General features: G+C 45.6%; 1 long non-coding RNA gene across 2 annotated transcripts in view; it reads left to right on the top strand.

Moving 5' to 3' along the window:
* Positions 1 to 14800, top strand: part of LOC149874345 (uncharacterized) — a 96553-nt gene that overhangs the window by 50538 nt on the left and 31215 nt on the right. Inside the window, exon 3 of one of the 2 annotated variants that reach the window (XR_016439926.1) lies at positions 5389 to 5414. The exons of the other annotated variant lie outside the window; for it this stretch is intronic. This is a non-coding gene — a long non-coding RNA (uncharacterized LOC149874345). The remainder of the gene's footprint in view (positions 1 to 5388; positions 5415 to 14800) is intronic. 2 annotated transcript variants of the gene reach the window in all.

Raw genomic sequence — 14800 nt, 5'->3', positions numbered from 1 at the left:
GCTAACAGTTACCACAACTGCACAACAAATATATGGTGCTTATTTCAGATGGATGAAACAAAATATCACTAGTTTCCAATCAAATAGTTCCCAGATCCTATCAAGTAGTTGCATCAGAAGGACATGTATTAAGAAGCAACAGATGACATGTGCAGCTTGTCAAGGGGAGAAAAGAAGCAGCATCACAAGATTCACCAAAGGAACTAGAGCTAACATCAAGCAACAAGAAATGACAGAGGAGATTGAAAATGAAACAGAAGTAGAGACCTCTGAACATGGAAACCAAACAAGAACTAAACCAATCATGACTGAGAATGCAGAGAAGCAAAGATCACTTGGAACTAAAAAGCCAACACAGAGACTAATAGGAATCTGTTAAAACATTTTTTGGTGATGGGTTGAACTGCCAATGTTAGTACTATATGGGGATGTTACATGTAAAAGGGGAAGATGTGTGGATACCTTTAAGAGTATTATGTATCAGTTGTTACATTCGCTTAAGGGTTGCAGGAGGGAACAGCAGAACTATCATTCCATAAGCTTAACTCTGGTCTTTAGAGAACAACACAGGGAGTATAGGGTTGCTTATAATTATGATGGAGGCAGCTGCCTGGCAATCGGCAAACAGGGAAGAGTTCCATTAAGGTAGGAGGAACAGCAGTGAAACCAAATGGAGTTGAGGGGAGCAGGCTGTTCATGAGGGGATGAGCCACAACTGGGGGTAGTCATGAACACTTAACTGGAAGGGTGGAGCCCTGGGAGATATATGGTCAGCCTCTGAACCAGAGCAGGCAGTCTTGCCATGTCTGCTGCAGAGAAAGTAGTTCCAAAAAACACAAGCTGCCAGAAGAAAAATTGGGGCCTTGAAAGCTACCCTGATGGCTGAGGGGGTGAAATTGTGGGATAGCAGAGACCTGAGGTGGGAGTAAGTCTTTAAGTTAATAATTAGTTGGTTTGGGTTTTAAATTTGGTTTCTTACCAGAGGCTTTGGATTGTAGCTACAGAGAAGATAGAGGCCATGGGTGGGGTACCCAGGACTCCTAGAAAGGCTGAAGACAGGTTAGAGCTTGCAAAAGTTCAGGACCTGGTGGGTTGCAGAGGATGAATCTGAGACAGGACCGGGACCAGAGAGAGAAAAGGGTCCAGTACAAGCAGCCCAGTGAGCCAAATATGGAGAGACTGAGAACAGTCCTGTAAGAGTCAGGCATCCAGTGGACTGAAACCAGTTGAGTCAGGGCCAGAAAGCTCAGAGACAAAAATTAGACCTGCAAGGCATGGGCATGGCTATGGGGGCAGCTGGAGACTGTGATTAAGTGACCTGAAGGTGATCAGGGATTGTAAGGCCAGCAAGCCCAGGACCAGAGACTGTATTCACAGGGGTTGGAGTTGGAAAAGCCCTGGGATAATATGTTGACAAAGAAGACACTGAAAGGAGGTTCTCTTGCATCTGGAAGCAGCCTTCTAAAGGTAGGACTGATATTTAACATCAAGGCATGGTAGACAAGAGACAGGAGGTTAGGAGGACCATAGACTGAGGCCAGATAAGTAGAACAGCTAGGGGACACCACAGCCAGCCTTGGATATTTGCCGTGTCACAAGACCGGGGGCTATAATGCTATATTATGTCTTGGTGTAATGGGGACCAGATGTTTTTGATGTGCCATTAAGTAATAAAGTGAAAAGCATACGATATTGTGTAAATAACTGTTGGACAAAGATACTAAATATGCTGAATATAGAAGGGAAAATTAACGAAGGGTAATAGTTAGGGGATTTTTTTCTTGCCTGTTTTTGTATAATGCATGCACATTATAGGGTATCTTAAAGTAGCTATATTCCCTTGTTGAAAAAATATCCATTTAAAAAAAAAAAGAAAAATACATTCTGAAATCCTTCAACAAGGGAACATCATTTATGATGGCATAGAACAATCTCTCTTCTTGAATGTGACACTTTGGTAATAAAAATATGTATAATAATATCAAAATATATTTCCTAACAGTAAGACTGTGAAAGAACTGTTAGACTACAGAGTAGTTTTCTCATACTGTCATCAACCAGTATTCTTTCTTCGGTGTAAAATGAAATCATTTGAGGTACTGGAGATGTCACTATAAGAATCATTTTAAAATGGACTGGAAAAAAAAAGCCTTCACTTATATCTAAAATGTAGGAAACAAACCTGTAGTGATAGGGCATTGGGAGATGACACTAAGCTGTAGGTTTTTTACCTCTCTAGTTTCCCTGGTTGGGCATGTTTCACACACATGCAGGCATGCATATAACAGGGAAACACACTATTTTGCAGTAGAATATTTTAGCAGGCTGTCACTCAGCTTTTATTGGGGCAGACTTGTCCCCACAGCAAACAACATCAATAATAAAACAACTAAGTATCCAAATAACAAAGGGTAAACTCAAAACCTGCAGCCCTCCCTTGGACCGAGAGAGGGCAACCCCAACTCTGTGCTGCCTGCTCAGTACCACAGACTTCCTTCACCCTCAGGTCCCCTCCTTGACAGCTTTTGATGTCTTCTAGGGCCAGGCAAACATCCCTGTTGGCTATCTCCATGCCCTGAGCAGGCAGGCTATTACTTATTAACCCCCCACAGCAGATCTTCCACCCCTGAGCCATGCACCACCCACTTACAGATCTGAATCTGGGACTACTCGCATACTCTTTAGCACATGCAACAATGTTTTGATAATAAAGACAAGATAATAAAGAACCAAGTACACTTAGGATGCTGTTGCATGATAACTTTACACCATGCTATATCTGTGTAGTTAAAGTTAGAACGGTTTCAATGTTAGTCTTAATTTAATTTCTGATTTACACAACTGTGACTTGCCACTAAAGGGCCTGGCAAGTAGGGATGTCTCTAGGAGCAAGGACGGCTCCCTCTTTGGGGAGCAGAACTCTGGGGGCTGAGAGTGAAGAGAGTGTGGGGCCCAGGGAAGCCCACTTCCAATGTAGAGCCACAGGAGGTTAACTACAGCAATAGTATGGACCCCAGGAAGGCATGCCTCCCTAGGCTTCTTGCTCTTGTCATGCTTGGCATTGGGTAGCCCTCTTCTTCCTTCCCCTTCAGGAATGTGGGAGGTCGGGGAGGGAAGCCATATTCCCCTGGCAAAAAATTATCCTGGCTAGAGGAGAGCCACCTGGATGTGGGGCAAAGTCTTAGCCCTTTGAGGGGTGGGCCATGTGCCTGGTCACCAGCCCAGTGACCTAAATAATGTCTCCTGGGGTATTTGGAGTTAGCACCATGGTGTCATGTGGGCTGTAGGTGGGAGGGCTTTTGGCTTAGCTCCAGTACCATCCTGTGGGCAATAGAGCTTAGAAGGGTGGAAAATGTCAGGGTCAGAGGTCAGGAAGCTATGCATTCTGATATGCTGGATGGTTGCAAAATGGTTGCTTTACTCCATGGAGCAAAGTCACAATACCCTAGCTCAAACTAGGTAGAATGATTCAAAGATCACCCTCACCTGAGGCAACATCATTTTAAGATGCTTTGAAGTTACTTAGCACATTTTAACAGCTTTAGTTCATGGATTCTTCCATTTTAAGTGCCTTTAAAATGGTTTAAAAGTAACCTGTAACAGCATCTTTACTGTGTCCAGCAGTGGTGCCCTCAAGCATGCTATGTTGTTTTGGGTAGGCTACTTCCCAAATCAGAAGCAAAATAACTGCATATTTCATGTAGACCTGTCAGTCATTGGTGTCATTAGGCTACCTAAAATAGTGTATGAACACTACTACACTACTTGAAGTCTATGAGGCAGGCATAGCTTGGACTAGCAGCCTGTGCTGAAGGGTGCTACTTCTATGTACTATAAGGGTACAGACCAAGGTAATGGTTGGATCAATATCGGAAGATAATGATACAAGCTGTTAAAATGCAACCATTATATATGCATAAATCTGTAGTGATACAAGTATATGAAAACACCTCCAGTTTTAACCCTCTGTCATTCATGGTCAAAGTTAGGGAGATTTACTTTACCTGTATTGCTATGTGTGGAACAAATACTTAATAAATAAATAATACTGCATCATCGCAGCAGCTTTTCCTCCACTTTTAAAGCACTTTAAATGTACATTATTGCCTAATAAGGCCATTACATTATATCCTAATGTACATAATGTACATTTGTCCATATCCTGAGGGCCTTATTGTACCTGGAGCTCTTAACCCCTGAGTTGTCCACACATTAACACCTGGAACTAGTTTTAAGCACATGTAAGGCAGTTTAAAGTTATGTCACTCTAGGGAAAGTTTATCTCTGATCTACGTTACCCACCTTGTATTCCATTGATGCATGGCCACTTCCCAAAGATAAGCCCCCCAAGTTACAGCCCTTGAGTATCCCAGGATTTAGTGTCAACTCTTCCACTCTCCTGTTCCATGTGGATGAACTTTCCATCCCCTGAATTCTACTGCCCAAGGCATGGTTCTGGCACCAATCGAAGTCCAACCATCCCACCCTCCAGGGGTGCAATATTGTGCAAACAGCCTGAAGAGCATGTGCTAGCTAGCCAGATTGCAGAGCATTGACAGTCCTGGGAGTGGAGTTTAGGATGGATAGAGAAGGGAGAAAAAGTGGGGGGTCAAAATAGATCCCCATGGGCTGGGTGCTTTTCCCAGAGCAAGGGCAGTAGCTCCCTCAAAAACACCTTTCCTCGCTGCTCCCACTTCCCAGCCACCCTGGGAAGGATGACCAGCACCCCCCATACCCCAATCCCAAATCCCAATTTATTAAAACATGAGACCTACTTTAATGTACTTCCTCTTGATTTTTTTCCTTTTTATTTGATCTTTCAGTGGATGACTTAATTTCATTTCACCACCATCCCCCACCCTCATTTCTCTTCCACCTTCCATTTCATTACCCACCCACCCCCATCCCATTAACTCTCCACCTCCCAGCTTCATGTTCCTGCTGCCTCCCACCCATATCTCATGGACTCTCAACTAGGTGGATCTTAGAAACCTGGCTCATGCACTCACCTGTCCTGGCTCACCAGCCCAATAGTGCCAACTCACAGCTGTAGCTCCTAGTCAGGACCCTGCTCTGTGATACTATTAGTTTAAATTGTCTGTATTATTTTATCTTGTACCTGCTTCACAAATTTCATACATTTTGTAATAGCTTAAAGACTATGCTGTTCAGTGATTTTCAGTGCTGTTCCAGTATGTATTTTGGATTTGTTTTATTTTTTTCCAATGAACATGTGTTCCTTTCTTTGATGAAACAACTAGTCTCTGTTGTTTTTCTCATTGTTTGTTCTTTACAACTACATTATTTTTCTTCTTCTCTAGAGATGGGAGTTTTAATAACTTTGGTTATAACTCTTTTGTAAAGGTATTCTCTTTTATTTCTTTCTAGGAAGACAAATCTTTTCATGATACAATGTGAGTATAATGTTAAATTATATTTAAAGGTAACTGTGACAGATATTAATTTTTGTAAGTGTTTTCCCATTGCATATCCAGTCTCTGAATAGCTATAATTCTAGTAGATTAAACTTTTTTTTTTTATCCCTGTGGGGGTTACTCTATTCATTCTGGGTTTGAGATTTTTTTTTTCTATATTTAAGTTAGGTGCCTTACAGTGTCTACTTTTAAAAACTTTCTGATTAGCACCTATATTTTATCAAGCAACAAAAGATAATTGTTTAATAGATTTAAGAAAAAGTAAATATACTTTATCTGAATTCTTGGTTTTCACACACATTGAAATAAAGAAACCAAAAGCCCTATTCATTAAATATGGTTAATCTTGCATTTCTCCTTTTATTTACATGAAAGGAGTAAACCCTTCTCTATGATTCATAATCTCTTTTGAGATGTATATAATAGGATCCCCACTTTGTATAGTCTGTAGGACAACAGCATACTGTCAGATTGAATAGATTGAGACAGAGTGAGAAGTCCAAGTGTCTATAAAGTAAATGGGACTTATCTGAGGGGAAAAAATCAATTTGAGTTGTGTGCTTATAAGCATCTTATGTAGGCTGAGCCAAATCTAAATCCATGAGGATCAGGTTAAAATCAAAACTGAGTCTACTCTGCCAGAATCTGTAAGCACCATAGAGGGAAAATGTACTTCCTATTCCCAAAAGACAGCTTCTATTCATGTGTATTAAAATTTGTTTATACGCTTAACCTACCTATGTATGGACATGTATTACCTAACCTTAGTGTTAGAATTCACGCAATGGCACAGAAGTCATGAAAATAGCTTGGACAAGAAGAGTCTGTTCTCTGAAGATAACATTTATTGAGTACAGCAATTCCCAATTTAAAGCATAAGAGAAAGAAACAACACAAAACTCTGCTGAAGTTAAGGCACAACAAAATAAGATAAAGAAAGAACAGAAATCTCTGCCTGAGTTAAACTACAACAGGAACTTTGCATAAGTGTTATGTAGCCCTGAGGACAGGGTGTCTACTTGGAGCCAGGTGCTCAGAAGTTTTCTGGGTTGCACAATTCTTCCGTATTTTTGCTGGCTCTTTTTTAGGTGATATCCACCTTCTCCCCCTAGTTGTCTTGACAATGGCACATCTTTCATGTCTTTTGCCCCTCTCAGGATGCTTATGTATTGGTCTTATACTGTTCCTAGTTTATGGTTGGAGTGCCTAATGATCACTTAAGCAGTTCGCCGTTCTTGGTTAGGTTACAGAATTAGTTGAAGGGCCCACAACTTATAACTGTGCCATGTATTTGTCAACTGTAACAGGGAGCCTAGGGCTTCTGTTACTTTGAAGGATAAACAGCCACAGGAGATCTCCAGGAGGCTGCTCATTAGTGAGAGAGAGGTTACTATGTGAGAGACAGATTACTGCTACAGATGCTAGATTAGCCACTAGAGGCTGCCCTGGAGACCAGCCAGCAAGCCTAATTAGAGAGCACCTTCAGGTAGCTGGGGGAGCCACTTCCCCAGAAAGGGTACTGGGCTTAGGAAGTAGGGCTGTGTGAGTAAGCAGTGATCCAATCCGGCTTCAGATGCAGCCACTTCAGATGGCCATGATCTGATCCAGAGCTCCAGACTGGGCTTCTGCCTTGATCTGGCCGAAGCAGTTCCAAAGCTTCGAAGCCACCTCGGAGATCCAGCCATAGGGTATAATGGGGAATCAGTGGAAGATCTATTGTTGTTTTTTATATGATTTAGATGAAACTTGCAGGGATGCTATCATCTGCTAAGAGTATAAAGCCTGCCAAATTTCAAGAAGTTCAGTGTGGAGGTTTGGGAGTAACTGTACCCCAAATTCTTGAAAGCCAAACTCATGTCATGGCTGTGTATTACACCACAGGAGGCTGAAAACTATAAAAATGGTGGCCCCTGGCAAGGTCACGAGGCCTGATAAGATTCAAGAAGATCAGTGCAGGGGTTTGGAGGAAACTGCACCGCAAATTTCTGAAAGCGAAACTCTTGTCACATCTATGTGTTACAACACGGGGGTGGGGGGGTCAAAGCTTCAGGAGCAGTAGCTCTTGATAAGGCCACAAAATGAGGCAAGTCAAGGTGGTAGCTCTTGCTGACTTGCCACAAAATGAGGCAAGTCAAAACATTTTGCCGTTTTTACGCTGTTTCGATGTTTTGCCCATAGGTTATGATAGGGGAGGTCAAAACAGCCTATAACATTGTCATTTCTAGCCAGATTTGGATACAACCTGCAGGAATTGTAGCTTCTTCTGAGGGCATAAAGCATGCCAGGTTTCAGGAAGATAGGTGCAGGGGATTTGGAGATACTGCACTCCAAAATCCTGAAAGCAAAACTCATGTCACATGTATGTGTTAAGCCACAATAGGGTCAAAACTTCAAGCATGCTAGCCCCTACTGAGGCCACAAAGCCTGTCATGTTTCAAGAAGATTGGTGCAGGGGTTGGGGGAAACTGTATCCCAAGCTGCTGACAGGCAAAACTTGTAACACAAATGACCCTGTGTGTGTTAAGGTACAGGGGGCTGAAAACTGCAGGGGTGGTAGCTCTTGCTGAGGCCACAAAGCCTGCCAAGTTTCAAGAAGTTTGGTGCAGGGGTTGGGGGGAACTGCACCCCAAATCCTTGAAAGCCAAGCTCCTGTCACATCTATGTGTTACAACACGGGGGGAGTGGGGGTCAAAACTGCAGGGGTGGTAGCTTTTACTGAGGCCACAAAGCCTGCCAACTGTGAATGTGTGTCCTAGAGCAGGCCTGAGTGAGTGCTGGGCCCTGCCAGGCTGTGAAGCCTGCTAGTTGTGTGTGTCTGGCTGGGGGAGTCTGTTGTTTGGGGCCCTATACCCCAAGCTGTTGACAGGCAAAACTTGTGATGTGGGTCGGTGACACTGTGGGTGTGTTAAGGTGCATCCTTCCTGGTGCTGGGGCCTCTGCACAACATGGCAATGTGCCCCACTGAGGCCTCTTCCTCCCCTACGGTCTCACTGCCGCTTTACATGACAACAGGTACTGGCTTAACACCAGTAGCATCAGCAGCAGCATCAAAGGTACCCACACGGAACTGTCACAGAGCCTATCATTTTATAAAGGAATTGACAGAAAGAAGTAAAGATGTTGTGTTGTGTTTACATATGATGTTATTCATGGTATGTGATGGCTATCTTGTATTTTTATGTCTATATCTGTATTATGAAAAAAGGGGTACTTAAAAAAATGTATCTTTGGAAGCTTTAGGGTTGAAAACCCCTTTGTCAGGCTGAGGAAGTACCTGCAGTTGGTCCTGGATGGAAGGAATAGTAAAGAAGCCAGAGGCTGGCCTGGCATGCAATGCAGGCAAGAAAGTCAGTCAATGAAAATGGAAATGGAGGCTGCGGTGGGGGGTAGGTGGGAAAGGGGGATGTAGCAGTGTGGATAAAAGTGCAGAGGTGCCTGGGGTGTCAGATGTCCAGCAGGTCGCAGTGTGCCAGAACTCGATTGTGTATGTTGAGTCCATGAGTTACTGTACTTACTACCTAGGAGGCTGATTAAGTGCAGTTCAGCCCTAAAGCTGTCATCCTGGGCAGCTAAGCTGAGTTCACCAGGAGCCTCACAACTGTACTGCAACCAGCAAGCGTCCAGCCTGTCAAAGACATGACAGGTCTGGGTGTTCCCCAGCTAGGACTTTGTGCGTGCGTGCGTTAGCTGGAAGTTATGGTTCCTCCTCCCCACCTTTCACCACAGGATCATTGGTCCTGGCATTTACAGAGCTGCTGTACCACCTGAGTCCTCCTCCTTCCCCATAGCCCCAATCCCATACCTCCAAGTTCATCCTGGCAGGGGAATGAGCTCAGCAGGGACATGTTCTTCCCCTGCTGGCTGGTGATGCAGTTAGTGCCCCCTCCAGCTGACAGCAGGGCATTACTTGGCTTTTTAAAACCTCAAAAAAGAAAACTGGTGCAGATAGAGTGAGGAGGGTGGCACTCAGTTCATCTGCAGGTGGAGCTTGGGGAACCCCAGCAGTGGGAGGTTCACCTTTAGGAACACCAGCTGCTCCACCAACGTAGGATACAAGCAGGTGCAGTGGGGTGTCACAACATCCCCAGGAATGCTGAACACTCTCTTGCTTGGAACACTGGTTGGTGGACATAACAGGTGTTGCTGGGCAACTGTGGCCAGATTCTGCCACAACTGGCTGCGGCTTACCCACTAACCCAAGGGGTCACATTCCAGTGGTTCCACATCCTCAGTGAGATAGGTAGCCATTGAAGCCTTGGTGCTACCTGCCTGAGGTTGTGTGTGTGTCTGGTGTGTTTGGACCCAAGCATTGAAGCCATGCCCATGGCCCACATTGGCAGTGGCTGGCATGGAGGAGACTGGCTGGTGCTGGTGCTGGTGTTGCCCTGTGGGGTCAGGCCAATGCTCAGGATCTCAATATTGCATGGTTAGACAGGAGGGTGTGGCATAATTGCACACATACAAACACACAAATCAGTTAGGTGCATACACAGATGCACTACCAGCTCAGGCATATACACATCCAAACCAGCCTAGGCACATGCATACCTATCACCAATTCAAGCACGTACACTATATACCCCAAAAGTTAGACACAGATTACTAATTCGTATATCATGCACACAATGACACACACACACACACTCACCAGTTCACACACATACAGCCCACCTACACATACACACAGGTAAGTTTCTAACTTGGATGGTACAGTGTGTATGTGTGTGCTTGGGGTGCCTGGGATACTTGGAGGATGGTTCAGAGAAAGAGAGAGTTAAGGTGTAGGGAGTGAAATTGCCTGAATCTGGATTAGAACTGGTGGACTACAGAGAAGCTGGCTGAGGAGCTGAGGGTTATTTAAGGTAAACTGATTCTGGAAACTGAGGCAGACAGCTGAAATATTGGAGGGGGGCAGATAAGTGGTGGAAAAGAGAAGACAGCTAGGAAAGAAATTGAGGCAGAAACTTGGTTGCTCAGGGGAAAAGGAAAAGGCAGTGGGGATAAGACAGTGGCAAAGAAATGGGGGTTGGAGGCAGAGAGGAGTTCAGGGCAGGTGTTGGAGGTGGCAGTGAGCCAGAAGCAGGAGAGGGAGAAATGAGACAGAAGTTAGAGGGGCGAGGAGCAGAGACTGGAGCAGGGCCAAACCATAGTAAAGCAAAATCCAACTTAGGGGTCCAAATAACAGTTTTATTAAACAGACAACACACTACACAGCCCCATGAAGTTATTGGTTCACACACACACACAAGCACTCACAATGGCAGCAGGAGAAAGAGAGTCAGTGGAAGGGCTGGAATCCAGGTAGGGAAGAGAAGCAGAGTCCAAGTCTTTGGTTGAAGAGGGGGTAGGGGGTGATAGCTACCTATCCAGGCTAGAAAGTGGTCATTGTCCAGTAGGTGTTGTCCAGAGGAGGGTTGCCAGCGGGGCCTCTGGGTGGATAGGTGGTGTGGCATGGTGCTGGTCCAGATGGAGAGGGCGTCCCACTGGGTCTGTCTTCACTGTCCCTTTTTACAGGGGTAGACCTTGTGTGACCCTAGTGACAGGAGGCATGCCCAGGCAAGGGTCAGCACCTGGCATACTGAGCATGTGTGCTTCATGCAGGGATTTGCAGTTTCGGGTCTCTGTAATGGTGGGGTACAATGGTAGAGTTGCTGGTTCTGCAGGGTCTTTTGTTTTTCAAATGCTGGGTTCTTGTCTCTGTTCCTTGGTGAGGTTTGTGGTTCCTGGCCTGCTACCACTGTATTTCAATCATTTCCAATTACTCACATTCATCTGGGAACCAATTTACATGGGAGGGGTGCATAAATCATACAGTTGCAACACGGGATGATCAGGCAGAAGACACAATATGGAGGCTTGACATACAAAATGGAAACTTGACATGACTTATGCTAACTGACATATATAGGCCTAAAATGGTAATCACACAATATAAAAGCAGTACAAACATAATAATTATCACTTATAAAACAGTGGGTATTGATATCAAAATAGCAGGGAACTTAATTACAATGCAGGGAGAGAAAAATAAAACTTACTACCTAAAATAAAATGTTAAAGCTTATCTTACATGTTAGCTTACTTATACATATCTATAGGTAATAGAGAGGGAGAGAAAAAGTCGTAAATGGTTGGGGAAGGGGAGGGAATGCATTTTAAAATAAATAAATAAAAGAAAAACTGGGGTGTTTGCTACACTGACACTGGTGCTGCTGGTAGGAGTGCTGGCATGGGAAAGTGTATTCGTGTCTTCCACATCCCCTTGCCTCTACTTCGGCCCCCCTGACTTTGTTCACCAGCACCTGTGTCCAGTGATCAAGGGTTTTGGGGCTGCCAGTGCACATGCTCGCCTTCACCCTTGGGTCACACATGCCCACTATCATGTGGACTGTGCTGGACCGTAAAGGATCCAGCCGTCTCCTGATGCCTTCCTTCAGCCACCTTGCCAGTGCCTACACGTCTTGTGACAGCGGCCTGCCCCAGCCAGGAACACTGATCTCCTGGAACGTCTCCATTTGGTTCTCCAGTTCCCCTGCTTGGGCTATCACCTGGCTGAGGAGGGCATCGCTGGCGGTAAGGGTCTCAATCGCCTCAAGGAAGGGCTTGAGGACCAGCAAGGTCTGGGAGATTTTACCCCATTCAGCTCTGTTCAGGGGAGCACTGATTTCTATCTCCCCAAGCAAAGCCGTCTCATGGATGGCCTTCTGTTGCTCCACCAGCCTCTTAAGCATCAGGTATGTGGAGTTCCACCAAGTCTCCACATGCTGCATGATTCTGTGCTGCGGGATGCTGAGCTCTGCCTGTTTCTCCCACAGATTCTTGCCCCTGTTGATGCTGCGATGGAAGTAGCCTGCCACCTTCCTGCATTTCGAAATCAGTTGGCTTGTAGCAGTACTGGTGGTGGCACTGTCACTGGCAGCCCTGCCCCCCTCCAAGGCATCTCTGATTCCCCCTCAGTTCCCAGAATTGCCTGAGCCACCGCGCCCAGCATCCCTGGCTACAGCTCCATCTCCTTCTCTGGCAATGGGCGGCTCATGATGAGAGCTGAAATTGGGGTGGAAGAGGCAGTGATTCCACTGCTGGTGTCCACTTCTGGACTGAGTGGAGGTGGGGTAGGTGCAGACACTGCTCCCACCACCTGGGTTGCACTGGCAGTACTGATGCCATGGCTGCTCAGGAATGGAATGCGTCTGTGTTTGGGACGGGGTGGGGGGCTTGCAACTCTAGCTCTCTCCTTACCCCCTCTCCCTCTCCTGCCAGGAGACCTGGCACCTGCCTTCCCATCACACTTCATATTGATCTTCCCTGTGCTGCAAAAGGTCTCTCTATGTGTGAGTCCTTTGGTATAGCTGTCTGTCTTGGTCTCCTGTGAATATCTGTGTCTATCTTGTGCTGAGAATTAAATTATGTGCGTGTCTTCTTTCTGGTTCTCACTGTATTGTCTCTGCTCTTCTGAATGAAATTGTGTGTCTTCTTTCTGGCTCTCACTATATTGTCTATCTTGTCTTGTGCTGTGAATGAAATTATTTGCATGTGTTCCTGTGTCTCAATATATTATCTGTGTCTTGCTCTTCTGTAAATATCTGTTTGTCTTCTTCCACTGTGATTTTTTTTCTATATTCTGGGTCTCTATGTGTGTGCGTGCATGTGTGCATGCATGCAAGCAAGCAATCTATGCCTCCCTGCACAGTGATAGATAACACTGGCTGGGAAAATACAACTGTCTTTTTGCAAAGTCTCCAAAACAAGTTCCCCCAAAAATAATTCAAAGTAAAAAATTGAATTGTAATACTACTAATAATTGAATTGAATAGCTAAGCTAAACTAAGCTAAATCCTCACCACTCCTTTATAACATGAAAAAGCAGCAGGCAGGTCTCAGTGACAGTGTTCCTTTCTCTGACAGCTGCTGACAGGGAATGAGCTACTAAAGGCACAGAAGGGCTGGAAACAGGGGCTTTTATCGTTTTTTTAGTCCCACCCCACAGACACTGCCATTGGAAAGATAGCCGGGGGAAATCTTTCTCACTGGCTACCTACAGAGGTCAGTCTTCCCGCTGCCTCCCCCGCTTCCCTTCCCTCCCCCGCTCCCATTCTCCATCCCTCCTCTGGTCCCCCTCCCTCTTCTAATTCCCTCAAAATGGCCAAAGTGGCTCCAAAGCATCCGAAGTAGATCCAAAGCACTTCAGATACCCCCAACCCACTCCAGACACCATTACTGGTATCCCACTTTGACTCAGAAGTGCCGCTGAAGCATCCAAAGTGCCGCTGAAGCGTCCAAAGTGGGTCCAGAGCCAAAGCGGGATCCAAAGACTTGCACAGCTGTATTAGGAAACATATAAGCCCAGGGCATGAGCCAGAGTGCTAGCCCTGCAAGCCAGAGGAGGAAAAACTCTGCAGGAAACTGGCTGTGGCTGAGCTAATGCCTAGGATTCTGCTATGCCTGTGAAGCGATGGTAAGGAGCTAAGGACTTGCAGGGGATTCAGACCCCAAATTAGTAGGGGGTTTATTGTGCAGCCAGTGTGCTAAGACTTTAGTAATAGTTAGATTATTTATGTTTTCATTTGAGATTTTTTCCCGATGGTTTGGGTTGGGAGTTGAAGGGGTAGTGAATCACATGACTATGTGAGCTCTGCCAAGGAATGGGCTCAAGGTGCTACTGTGCAGCCACTGCAAAGAGGGTTGTAGCCTCCAGAGAGGCTTAAGCCTAATCAGCTGAAGCCAGACAGAGCTAAGGGGTCCAGCGCGCAAGAAGTGTGGACACAGAAAAGCTGACACCTAGCTAACTGAAGCCAGATGGGACCCAGGAGCCAATGCTCAAAGCAGTGTGCAGACAGGGCCAGAGAGCCCAGTGCCCAGGGCAGGGCAGAAATAGTGTCAGAGTAAGCAAGACAAATGCTGGAGCCCAGAAGTCACATTCAGCATAATGAACTTGGGCTGGGAGGCCCAGCAAGAGCAAAGGGGAGGAGGCTGCAGGGGGTGGAGGCTACAGAAGGCTGAGGCCTCAACAAGGGAGACTAACTGAACAGCAACACTTGCAAGGCATAAACATAGTTACAGGGGAGGTTGGAGACCAAGAATAGCCCATAAAGTAGTGGTACCATGGGAGCATTTATGAGCCAGGAAAGCACACCTAGCATGTAGAGGTGAATTGGATCCATCAGGCTCCAAGAAGGATCTGCTGGCAGGAAAACTAAGTAGGGTTCATTCTAGTACCCTTGAGCAGCCTCTCTTCTGAAGATTAACCAAGTGTATCAAGGCATGGCAAGAGGGGGAAAAGGGAGAGTACCCTAGAACCAGAGCAGGGTAGGAACTTCTTGGTTAGCAGAGGGCATCATGGTCACCCCTGGGGCTCTGGTCCTGGT

The sequence above is a fragment of the Crocodylus siamensis genome, chromosome 1, assembly GCF_052110815.1.
Source record: "Crocodylus siamensis isolate JL-2025a chromosome 1, ASM5211081v1, whole genome shotgun sequence".
In the NCBI taxonomy this organism is placed as follows: domain Eukaryota; kingdom Metazoa; phylum Chordata; order Crocodylia; family Crocodylidae; genus Crocodylus; species Crocodylus siamensis.
This window is presented reverse-complemented; position numbering and strand designations above follow the sequence as displayed.